The 12,976-nt window shown below is 46.0% G+C and overlaps 1 long non-coding RNA gene across 1 annotated transcript; it reads left to right on the plus strand.

Moving 5' to 3' along the window:
* Positions 1–6,267: 6,267 nt before the first annotated feature.
* Positions 6,268–11,012, plus strand: LOC144119332 (uncharacterized). The gene is made up of 3 exons (XR_013312336.1): positions 6,268–6,298; positions 7,374–7,430; positions 10,798–11,012. It is a non-coding gene; the product is annotated as an uncharacterized LOC144119332 (long non-coding RNA).
* The last annotated feature ends 1,964 nt before the right edge of the window (positions 11,013–12,976 follow it).

A 12,976-nucleotide genomic window follows, 5' to 3' on the forward strand; every position in this document is an offset into this window, starting at 1 on the left:
TGTTTTTCCCTGCTTTTTCCATGCTCGTGTGTATATCTTACAATCCGCTTCCTGTTTGGGCCTGTGCAAAGGCCTACAGTATTGTTAAATAAATAAAAAATAAAATAAATGAGTCACCTCAGTCGACCCTCCTTTAAGTCATGTTTTCAAATGCTTCATCGGTTCTGACTGCGTCCGCTCGTCGGCAGTTTCATCGACAGCCTCTAGCGCCTCCATGACGGGAGATGATTGCATTCAGTGATCTGTTGTGCTCCGCTCATTGCTGTGACAAATAAAGGCAGTTCATTCAGTTCGTTCCTCTTTACAAAATCCAAGCTCCACACCAATGCAAGCCCACTGTGCCTAGGGAGGCACTACAACCCCTACCGTGCCCTGGAGGCCCACCGACAAAGTCAAGACGTCAGCCCAGTGACTACCACCGCAGAGAAATGCGGTAAAGTATACCCTTTGTCCGTAAAGTTGCGAGACTGAGTCCATAAAAAATGCCTTTAACATTTAAATCATTAGTGCAGCACCCCTTCGAAATAGTCTCCCTTGCTGTCTATTCACAGCTTCCAACAATTCTTGAGGTCTTGGAAACAATTGGAAAACGTTCGTTTTGGCAGGGCTGCAGCACCTTTGACGTTGTGTCTTGCATGGCCTCCACGGTCCCCATCCAGCGACCTTTAAGGGCTCTCTTCACACGAGGAAACAGGAAAAAATTCTTTGGGGAGAGGTCTGGCGAGTGTGGCGGATGGGGATGTACAGCAATGCTGTGTTTGCGAGAAGTTTTGTCACGCTGAGAGCAGTGCGCCGCCTTGTGTTATGGTGGAGAAAGCTGCATTGTTCAGATGCCCTTATGTCAGGGCGACGGTGTCGAAGTGTATCATGCTTGTGCTGGAGCACGCAGATATAAAACTCCTGATTTACCGTCTGCCCTTGGGGAATGAACTCGCGGTGTATGACTCCTCTGGCATCGAAAAACTATCAGCATCGTCTTTGTTTTGGTCTTCTGTCAGCGCACCTTTCTAGACGCCGGAGAGCTTGCGGACCGCCATTCAGAGCTCTGCCTTTTTGTTTGAGGATCGTATTTAAAACAACATGTTTCGTCTACAACAATGATGCTGTCGACGAATGCAGCATCCTTCTCTGCCTCGGAGAGCATATCAGCGCATACTGGTGCCCGCGTGTGCTTCTGGTCATGTGTACGGGAGTGCGCCACAAGTGTGGCATTCAGCTTTCGTTTCCCCAAGTTTTCGCACAAAGTTTGGTGCCATGTTTTCTTACTAATGTCGAGAGCATCTGATATCATGCGGATTGTAATGGTGCGGTCTTGCTGTACGATTTCCCTTATCCGAGCCACGTTGTTTTCATTCCGTGAGGTTGGAGGGCACCCCTGCTTTGTGTCGTCTTACACCAATGTTCTCCCCGAAACGAACCTCTTGTGCCACTGGAAAACTCGCGCCCGCGATGATGTCTCTTTGCCGTAAGCGTCACGAAGGAACTCATACCTCTGTGTGGCTGTCTTTCCAAGCTTCACACAGAATTTTATGTTTACACGCTGTTCGAGGTGAACGTCCATCTCTCCACATTCACTTACAGTACAATGCGCAATTCCATTCCATTCCAAAAACCTTCAGTTCCATCAGAAGGGAGGCCCCCTACTCCCTACCCCCGGCACGCCTAGGGGGTAGGGGCCGGGACCCCCGCGATTAAAGGCAAGCAAAGAGTTGCTGGCTCTTCGCGGCCTCCACCGCCAGATGAATGGCTTGCTTCTGCTTGACGGGGTCCGTGCTCCACAGAAGGGTCTCGCAGGCTTCTCTACTATAAATTCCTTCGTTAGCCCCTGGGGAGTCTACACATTCCCAAATTACGTGATCGAGGGTCCCCCTCTCTCCACATTTTTTACACTTATCATCTATGTCTTCGTCTTTGAGGACGTGCGGTTCCCAGACCGGATTAATGTAATTTCCTGCCTCTAATCTGCGCCAGATCGTCGCCTCTTTGTTTCCGAGCTCTCTGTCTGGTGGAGGGACTAGTCTCCTTTGAAATCTTTAGTTTTCAGTTATTTCCGTGTAATTCTGCAGTCTCTCGTCTAGTTCTTTGGAGTCGGGCGGTTCTGCTCCGGCTCGGAAGTAGAGATCTCGAGCCAGAGCGTGTGCAGCCTCATTGTCCGGAACTGACGTGTGAGCTGGTGCCCATACGAGGCTAATATGCCTGTCTATCTTTTCTCCTGTTAGTAACAACACCGCTTCTGGTGCAAGCCTACCTCTACCATAGTTATATAGGGCCGTTTTGCAGCCGCTAACTATGAATTTTGCTTCTGTCCCTAGCAAGCAAGCGCTATTGCAGCTTCTTCTGCTGACTCCGGATTGCGGCTGCGTATGGTTGCTGATGAGACTGCCTCACCCCGGCCATCCACCACAGAGGCTACCGCCGCCCCCAGCTTGCCACTCGCCGCGTCCGTGTATGCTACTGTTTTCTCATTTGCCTCGCTGAAGCGCCTGATTAGCGCCTCAGCTCTCTTCTCCCTCCTTTCCTTGTGAAAGGTGGTGTGCATATTCCAAAGGAGGGGATCCACCCTAAGTTGTTCTCTAATTATTCTTGGGATGTCCTGCTTCTTTTGCATACCCCTGTCTATTTGTAGTCCTACCATGTTTAGGATAGCCTTACCTCTGCTGGATTGGCTAAGTCTTTCCAGCTGGGCTGTTTTAACAGCCTCGGCGATTTCCCTCCATGTGTTGTGAACTCCCATTCCTAAGAGTCTTTCGGTTGATGTGCTTATGGTTATACCGAGTGCTCGCTTGTAGCATCTCCTGATTATCGAATCTAGTTTGTCTCGTTCCGAGGCCCGTAAATTAAGGTATGGTGTGGCGTAGCTCAGACGGCTAATAACGTAGGCCTGCACCAGCTTAATTAGGCTCCTCTCTTTAAGCCCTCTGCCCTAGAGGGCTATTCTCCTAAAGATTCATATGACCTGTGCCGCATAGCCTTCCAGCTTCTTTATAGTCGCATCATTATATCTATTGCTTTGGATATGGAGACCAAGAATCCTGATCTTGTCTACCTTGGGGACCGGTTTGCCCTCGACTGTGATGTTAAAGTCATTGCTTTGTTTTAGTCTCAGAGATATAGGGTTGTCCACCAGGAGCTCTGACTTCTCTGGTGAGCACGAGACCCCCCAACTGCTGCGTAGTCCACCACTATATTCGTGGCTTCCTGCAGCTTGCTCTCGATGTCAGCGTCGCTACCCTGGATAATCCAAACGTTTACGACCAGTGACAACGTATTTTTCTACGTGTAGTGCCATCTAGCAGCTGCCACAGCAATTGACATAAATTGCTCAAGTTAGCCCGACAAGATGGCGCTACACACGCACACACACACACACACACACACACACACATACACAAACAAACATTTGCTTTCGGGAATCATTTCTTGAGAAGAAAATAAATGAGTCTCGTAACTTTAGGAGAAAAGTATTTACCAATAGCTTCTTGACGTGCTATTTTCACTTATGTAATATTCATGTGAGAACAATGCGTGATTTTCTCTATCAAACATAAACACTCATACACCACATTAGGCAATTTGATGCTACTCGAAATTTGATGAACAGATATCACTTATTGAAAACTTCGCAGCTGAAAAGGTTCAGCGCATTTACAGAGAGCAGTCAATATCAGCCGCGGTGAAAATTTGTGACAGCGGATCTGCTGGTTTGTTCTGGTGTCTACTTCAGTCCGCAAGGACCCTGATGCTTTTTTGTTTGTTGTAGTGTTTCCAGCAGGGTTCTTACTGGTTTTCTGCTGGTCCCAGCAGGTCAGCTGCTGGTTGTACGGGTTCCTGCAGCGCACATACTGTTATTCTGTTGGGGCACAACTTACCGCATTTTGGATTTTACTTGTTTCAATTCCGTGTCTGCTAGTCCCAACAGGGAGCGAATCAGAGTATCGCCCGCAATTTTTCGGGTTCTGTTCGGGTTGTCACTTTTCGGTTTTACTTCCGGGTTTGGCTCCTGAGCGGCATTCTATTCCGGATACAACCGGTTCAAATGTGTTCAGTACTAACAAAAACTTTGAGCTTAGATAGGCCTGACCCCTTTTAAAAATTATCTGTGACATCGGGATGTAAAAGATAAAATGGCAAGTTTCTTTAATGGAAGATGTTCTAGCTTTACCCACTTTAATTACTGTCCGCAGCAACAAGAAAAGAACACACAGTAAGGCTCGCAAAATCAAAATGAACTCAAACTTAATGTAAATCGCTGTGTATTCGCTGGAATCCAATTTATGTGGTACATAACGCGAAAAGCTGGTGAATTGTACATCTACAAAACCCTCCAGCTTCAACAGTTATTCATAAGAGTATTTAAATCCATGTAAAAACAGAACCACTTTATGCCCTCTCAAACAAACTTCTTAAAACCTCGAATAAGCAGCGCGTAGCAACGCCATTATTTCCAAGGCGAATTCCCAATCTTTCAGGCTGATACCTTTATAAAGTTCATATAATCGATCAATCATCCTGCTTGTTTACCTTGTTCAAGAAAGCTGAATTGTACATTATGTAACATATTTGACTATTCTTCACTTCCCATTGACACATTCGATTCAGTGCCATAGAAACTGCGTCCGAATCTTATAAGCTATAAGCTATTTCACGTTATAAGCTGTAAGCTATTAAGGTTATAAGCTATTTCACGCTGGTACGTGAGGGCTGGCTATGGTTGCACGTGGCAACTATGGTGGTGGTGGAGGTGGTAGTGGTTTTTTTATTGAAATAATAGAAAAAGAAAGGAAAAGGTTTTTGCTAGCCCCGGCATCTGCCATCTATACTGAAGCACCTGAGCTGGGGCAGCGGAAATAGAGGATAGCAGGAAGAATGGAGAAATAAAATTAAAGAGGTGAAAGGACAGGAAGAGAGGACAGGGAAAAAGTAATATATACAAACTATTTACACAATAAGAAATGTATCCAGGTTGTTCGCGTGATTTGCTCATTTTAGAGGAATAAAAACACACGCAATAATGGTCCCGCATCCAACTATGGTGCCCGAATCTCTTTCAAGTGACTTTGTCTCATTTTGCTTCTGTTCAATGGAAAAAAAATATTTGCCGAAACCTTGACTAAACTCGACCTAGAAATTTCCTCTTTGGGAACAAAATTTAGGAAAGGTGAAGATTCAACCAAAACAAGAAAGAAAATGAAGCCGATTCGAAGAAAGCGGTCAAGAAACATTCAGTACGTTAGCAGTCATATTAGCATGGCGGGTGGGTAAGCTGGCAAGAATTAGGCGCCGACGCAATCATGGTGACGAATTTCCAAGGTTTGTTTGTGAAATAAGCTCTTGTTGTTATTGAGGACATAAACCGAGATCGCCATCGCACCGTGTTCGTGAACGGAATTAGAGGATCACATCCAAATCTTGGAATCAGATCGCGTCGCAGCCACATATACACCCACTGCGATTGCACAACACGTCTTTATAAAAGAAAACCACGACTTCCAGGCAGCTCACCTTTGGATATTGATTCCTGTTATAAGCTAACATGCAGAAGTTTTGTTGTACTATGAGGGGAATACAATATTCGCCATATATGGGGGGCCCGTTGTACTTAATATGTTGTGTTTTCTGTGCATTTCTTTCTCTCTCACTGCTAAAGCTGTCACTTCTTCGTGCCAGGCCGTCCGAAATGTCTGAGAACTCCAAATCTTGGGCCATTTCTCTATTCCTTATACGAAAGCTAGTGGATTGAAACCAGCTGCTAGCCTACGCTGCACGTGGCAGATTTCTGGCCCAGAGTTCATTCCACCCCTAGCCAGCTCAGTACGTGAGGAAATATGTGGGAACTATTTAAAAATATCTGCACTGATGCATGAGATGACAATTCTTACTCTTCATGCAGAGATGCTTTGAGCTCTTTTGACATGGCCTAAATTAAATGTGCCAGTCAAGACCTGTTTACTAGGTATATTGCTAGTTAGCAACTTCGGTAACAGCTGTAGCTAGTATCCCGTACTGCGCTGTATAAAAGCGGAAAATTCGTAGTCTACCGTTGGTCTCTTATCATACATGACCGGATGGGTTCATTCTTTCGTTACTTTATGCATACTAAACTCTAGTAGACACAATTATCCCTCTTCAAAAGCCATATGTAAAATATCTACGAAGTTGGCAGAACTAGAAACTGTCGCAAGCCTCGAACTGACGCGTGTCGCGGTGAGCTGTTGGATAAAAGGCAGGTTGCTGCCGCAGGTTTTTTCATCCTTCACTGAACTTAAGGGTGACCCGCTTCGCAGCAACATCTTCAACGGTGAGAACTTCGTAACATAAGGGTTTAGAAGGCTTCGCTACTCCATGAATGTTAACTGCACTGAATGATGAGAATAACTGTGCATGCTTTGTTCCAGAAAGTTCCCAAGTTGTCTCAGCCATAGGCTCCATAAGCACGCAACGAACACAGAACGACGCAGCTGCACATTTCACAACGTTAGATTGCGCCGAAGTGAAGTTATTCCAGGCTTCAACGAACAGGACCTGACGTAGTACCAAATGTGATGGCTAAAAAAGTTCCACGCTCCGCTCAGGGCCAGAAACTTCAGGGACTTAGTAACTTAAGACCCCGGATATGAACCGATTTCATATCGGTGAAACGTATCTCAACAAACCAGCAATCAGTGAAAAGGAACGGTCTGTCAGTCCTTTAAAAATCGTGTATAGACATTTTATAGGCTAGAGGCATCTATAGGCTTCTTACGGGCTCTATTTCCCTCCTATAGATACCTCTTTTTGCCTACCCTGTCTATGGTCGGTCTGTAGACAAAAGTCCACTAAAAGTGTATAGCCTTAATCTATAGGTTAGTCTGAAGTCTACTAAAAGTGCATGGCCATAAATCTATAGATTCTCTATAGACAAGGTTCTAAGGTTCTCTCCATATACAGAAGCCTATAGACAGCCTATAGACTGTCTCAAGAGCTTTTTCTAAAAGAGTGGCCACTAGATAGTGTGCTCTTTAAGAAGAATGAAGTTCACTCCCTCATTTCAAGTGTAAAGGGTTACAGTTGCAAACAACGAGTCAAATTTCTTGTGGACCTGAGCATAAAAAGCCTTCCAAATTGCACAAACCAGCGTGGAGCCCCGCATTTTTGTATTTCATGAACGCATTTCAAGAATGCCGCAGTAGGCGGAAATTTACTCTGAAATCGTAATACGTAACACTTACTCAGAAATAGCATAGCCAATAGAGCGATGGTTCTTTGCAAAACTGCTCTTCTTTCAGAGGATAGAAGTTTATTACCAGTGGTTATTATTCGAACAAATGGTCCCCATGATCACTACATCGACTTGTACCCAGTCTCCTCTAACCACAGTCTTTTCATATTGACAGCCATGCAGCTGAAAGCACTCCTTGTTGGCCTAGCCATCTTCGGCTTCCTTTTGACAGGTAAGTTGCCCCATTTATACAGAAGTGCCATAATTGGCACAAGCGACCAGCTATTTTCTGTTATGTCCTTTTCACTTTCGGCAGGACCGACTGAAGTAGAAGCGCTTTCTGCAGCTGGGCATAACCTAAAGGTTCCGATTATGGGCCACTTCACCCACGATTTATTAGGGACCGAACACAAAAGCGGCTTTGCACTATAACTTTTCTGCGCGTCCTAAGGATTCCAAAGGGTTCAAATTTATCCGAAACCCTCAACCCGAACACTCCAAGCTCATGTAATAATTTCCAGAGTGGATACTCTTAAGTTGCTTTGCTCGTTTCACCAGAATTTTTCTTTTCACACGTCAGCAGTGGTTTCGGAATTAAAGTCAATGAGCGTGTTTTAGTTTGGTAAATAACCGTTTAATTACGGCGGAAACGTACCCACTGGTATTTCTTTTCATATAAGGCGACGTCTCCCAGTTTCAGCTTCAACAAACAGTGGCACCATAAATTCAAGCGACGCTGCCAAGCTGCTGTCATTTCTGCGAGATCATGGAAAGCCCTATTGATTGACAAAAATTAACGCGTGGGTAACTCAATAGAACCAGAGTTACTAAGTCGAGCGGTGACGTATGCAAGCGGTGCCTTTTTACGTAGATTCTACCGAGGCCGCCTCAGCTATATATTATGCAAAGCTCTGTAGTCAGCTGCATATACAGTCCCCTTACTCTTTTTTACTGTCGTCTAACTCATCACTTGTTTTGTTATATGATTAATCACCCCAATTAGCTGTGATATTAGGATTACGCTTTATCACTCTGTTAGGTATAGCAAAAGTTTGATAGAACATTGATATGTGCATCGGTAATCTCACTTTTCTATTCGTATTTGATTCGGTTTCTAGCTATACAGTGTTAGTATTCTATTTCGTAGAAAACGTACACTATTCGTATTTGGTTTGCTTTCGAATAGCTATGTTTGCACAACCCTACAAAACAAGACCTTTTGCCGAAGCTTTGCCTAGCGGACTCAGGCTCCCATTAACCAATCTTTTTTATTTCTAATATATGGCAGTGCGAGCCACGGCGGTGGGCTCAGTGGTTATGGCGCTCGGCCGCTGACCAAAAAACACGGATTCAATCCGGGCAGCGGCGGTCGCATTTCGATGGAGGCTAAATGTTATACACACGTTTATTGTGCGATGTCAGTGCATGTTAATGAACCCCAGGTGGTCGAAATTTCCGGATCCCTCCACAATGGTATCCCGTTAGACTGATTCGGTTCGAATCATTAAACCGCCATAAACCATAAACCACATGGCCGTGCTTTTTATCGATTCATTCGGGTCATGTAAACAAAGAGCTTTGTTTTGTGGACCTATAGAATTGTTATACGTAAATTGTGAAATGTAGCACATCGCCCAGCACACCTGCACTTTGAACGACCATGTTGTTGACCTAGAAAAGAAACTTCTATTGACTTTCATGCTTATACGCCCTGCGTGAAGCCGATCCTAAGGCAGTCGATAAAATTATAGCATAATAATGGTATTGAAGGTAACAAACCAGCAACTGGCACATCTTATTATGAAGTGTTGCGTAAAATATTTCGTGTTTATATTCAGCTCAATTAAAAGATCCCTCACTGCGCGTTAGAGAAAGATGATACTTAAAAAAACAAGTTACTCCGGCATCGCAAAACCGCGGAAATAAGAACGCATCAGTGCTATAATCGCGTTGACAATAACATTTACGCAGATTACAGAAACCTGCACCTTTTTGCAGCCGGCGAATGCACCGTTAAAAAAATTGGCATAGCTGAAGGCTACGTATGTTGGTTAATGATGGACCGTCCCGACCGCTAGGGGGCGCCAAGAGGGAAACTTTAACGCACGTGTGTGTTTTGCTGTACTCGGTCCTCTCTGGCACTCCGTCACCTGCGACAGCGACGATCTTAATCGAGCCCCGATTACGTCAGACCTTTAGTTTGATAAGTTTACTTTTATTTATTTCTCTCACACAATGTGCGAGTGTGTTTGAACTGCGGTGTCAGCTCGAAAAACAGTGGCCTTCATTAGATTTTTATCTAGCTATTGGCTTTTGCGGACATTTCGTTTCCTTCCCATGTGCGCCACTGAATTCTCAGCCGATTTCCCATACTGAGTATGTCCCGCTCGTCACGAAAACCCAGTTACTACCTGGCCTTCTTTCCTCATTAACGCGCAGTACGATGGCAAGGCACCAGGAGCAGGTAGTCAATCGACTCGGCTGGTTGCAAAGACAGCATCCCAACGTGGCCTTTAAAATTCCGCACGGCATTCAGAGCATAGAGTAAGGTTGGGCGTAGCTTTCGCGTGACGTTACCTTCATCTGATTCGTCGTACGGACTCTGAAAACTGTGTTTCGTGTCAAATTCATGAGTCCTTGGGTCATTTCATCCCGATTTCTCATGTACCCCTACGAAAGGATGTTGTTGGCCGCTTAAGGGACGTGTGTTGACACGAGGCCATTGCCACCGGACCTAATACCAGAGAGTTCGCCAGAGGCTTGCTAAGCTCTACCTGCAAATCGGGTGTAAACATCCTAAGCAGCGCGGGTCTCGACTCACGGCTGCGGTCCGACACATATGTGACGTGCTTGTATATATCGGCAAAAGAGCTACTACAGGGGCTAGTTGAAAATACTGTACATACTTGAGCGCTTCGTCCGGTGTGTTCGTCCCTTTCTGTATTTTGCTAGCGCTTACCAACACACTCAAGGATATATGAGCACTTCTCTTAATTACGTCATGTCATGGCCCTCTTTCCTTCCTTCTCCCCACTTCCGCAGTGCGGAGTAGTTCAGAGAACTATTACAGCCTTTTACAGCCAATGCCGTTATATGGAACTTTCCCAGGCGAATGTTGCCGGTGCACGTGTAAACTCCGCCTATCGTAAACTCTGCAGGTCATTTACACTTCTGTAGGCCTCAAGCGCAAAGCACCTGCAGCAGCATGACGACAGCTATCACCGAAGTTACCACGTTGTGCAGCAGAGCGTAAACAATTGATATTTCTTATTCTTAATAAACCGTGTGGTTAAATTTATTGCCCTGAATTCGACAACAGCAGCGACGCGGCACACAGAACATTACCGGCCAGAACTAAGAGTGAAAGGCCGTTAGGAAGTTCCATAAACGCCCAGCGGTCGTGGCAGTGGTATGCTACTGCCTCGGAGGTCAGTGCTCTGGAGCCCCGTAGAAAACAACCGACCCGAAGTTTGCAGTCTGTACAGTCCAACGGCGCTAGTTCACTCTAGAAGCGGGGTAGCTAACACGGCTAATTCCAAGCCGTTTCGAGCTCTAGCCGGTTTGGCGCCACCTGCCCTTTCCACCTGTCTTGTTTTCAGAGAGCGCAGCCGCGCCGACCGTCGATGCCGCCTACGCCGACGCCAGGGCAGAGCCCCAGGCCACCGAGCGCGTCCAGGAGGGGCCCCAGGATGCGGAAGGCCGCATCAGCGAGGCCTGCATGGCGTCCCTGTGCGGTTAGCCCCGTGGCGCCGCACCTTGAGTGTTCGCACAACACGCGCCAGAGATGTTACCGAGCAAACGCGAAGACAGCACCCATGGGAAGCACTTGGCTTCGGCTGAAGGGTGCTGCCATCGCGTAAGGCCTGCTACCACCATTGATGGTAAATAAAGGAGTGTTACGAAAATTCAAGCTTGTGAGGAAACCTACTCTCGATAGCAGAGTTGAAACGCTGGATTTTTGGCATTTCTTGAGTAGGTGGCATGGCATTATTGGCGCGGTCTAAGAGCCTCCCTCGGCCCTCAACATATCGGTTGCGTCGCTGAAAGCAGAGAGAAGAATTCTTAGAGCCTTCTATGAGTCTCTTAAGATGATGCGCCACCATAACGACGACGCTTGTGAATCTACGTTGGTTGTTTCGCGTCTTATTCTTTCCTGCTGCTAATCAGGAATGTATCTCACATGCTTTCTCGCCGACAGTGCGTATAATATAAAACTCCCACAAGCATACTGCAGCTAATGAAAGTGCATAAAAGGCTACATTTCAAAGGCACGCATCATGCGTATCGTTTCGTGGCGGGGACAACACCGTGGCCGATGAATGAAGATACTGAAGTGCTCCTTAAACTAACTCTTCGTGTGGCAGTCTTGTACCCACAAATAACTGCACAAGTCGGCGGTGGCGATACATACAAATGTGTTCTGCGGCTGTCTATGCACAGCCCGCTTCTTTCGGCTGCACTACATTTAAAACTGCCAAGGAACCTCCAAAATAAGGCGCCAAAAGCAACTGCATTTATCGAGTACAATGTGAAAGCACTTGCATGTAGCTGCGATACTTCGAGATAAATCTTGTCGCATCTCGTGCCACAAACAGAATAATAAACCCACGTTCCGAAGGTCTTGGGCGTGAACAAACACTATAGTGATTCGCCGGCAGTATTGTTATTCACGTTCATCTGTCGCATTATCTTTGTTTTAGCCTTTATTAAACAAAGCCCGCCTGTGCCGGGGGTAGAGGTAATGTGTAGTTCTGCAGAATCCTTGTTCCGTGGTCACAGAGGTGATGAAAAAACGGCCACATAGGCGCACAACTCTCTGTGGACACACACCGAGATAGAACCTCGGTGAAGAGATGGTTATCTCGAATCAAATTAAAGATGAACCGATGGTTCAGCCAAAGACATGAGCCACGGCGAGGAGAAAGGGAGATCAAAAGTGCCACAAAGGCTTTCAAACTATTCTCAAGAGCCAATTCGCAAAGTTAAGGTTTCAAAACAAAGCGCTGCAGCTGGCAGCATGAAAGCTCAAACCGCTTCTCACTCCGGATTTCTAACGCGTTTTGTAGCATAAACCAGGCCGAATTTTCATCATTATCCGTGTTCCATATGTCGTGCTAGTGCTTACGGCCGTTGCAAAGAATGTTCACAGTTCAGATGACGAAACCATATCGAAGAATCATCTAACTTGGTTCGTTTAACAACGTCAATGGTATTGCTGCGTTTTTCTTTGGAGCAAGAGCTAATGGCTTGTTCTGCCTAGCGCATTATAAACAGGCGAATGCTGGGTCACTGACCAAGCCAAACATAAACGGAAATGACGGTTCAGGTCCAATACGCGACCATTGTTCTCAGTAAGGCTGTCTCGGAAAAGGGGAGACGCTTACATAGCCTACACGATTCTTCGTGATCTTTTACCATAGATTTGGTACACTGTGCCTTGATTCATGTTCAATGCGTCAGACGGCGTTTGGATAATTAAGGACTCTAGACGTAGCCTTGTTACGTTGGTTCTTTTCTGTTGCAACGATTGCCGCCACACCTCAGCCCATCTCATCACCGGTTGTCTGCACATGTTCCCCATTCGCATTCTTTCGTGCCCGGTGGTTCTTGACATCGCATTGATGATCTTTGGTGCGTCGGTGGAAGTTCCTGGTTTCCCCGATATAGATGGAGGTGCAGTCGTTCATGGGATTTTGTAAAGCACACCAGGGAACTTGTCACCTTGCAGGGGATCCTTTACATTGATAATTTCGGCTCGGAGCTTGCTTGATGGCACGC

The sequence above is a fragment of the Amblyomma americanum genome, chromosome 2 (genome assembly GCF_052857255.1).
Source record: "Amblyomma americanum isolate KBUSLIRL-KWMA chromosome 2, ASM5285725v1, whole genome shotgun sequence".
Taxonomy (NCBI): Eukaryota; Metazoa; Arthropoda; class Arachnida; order Ixodida; family Ixodidae; genus Amblyomma; species Amblyomma americanum.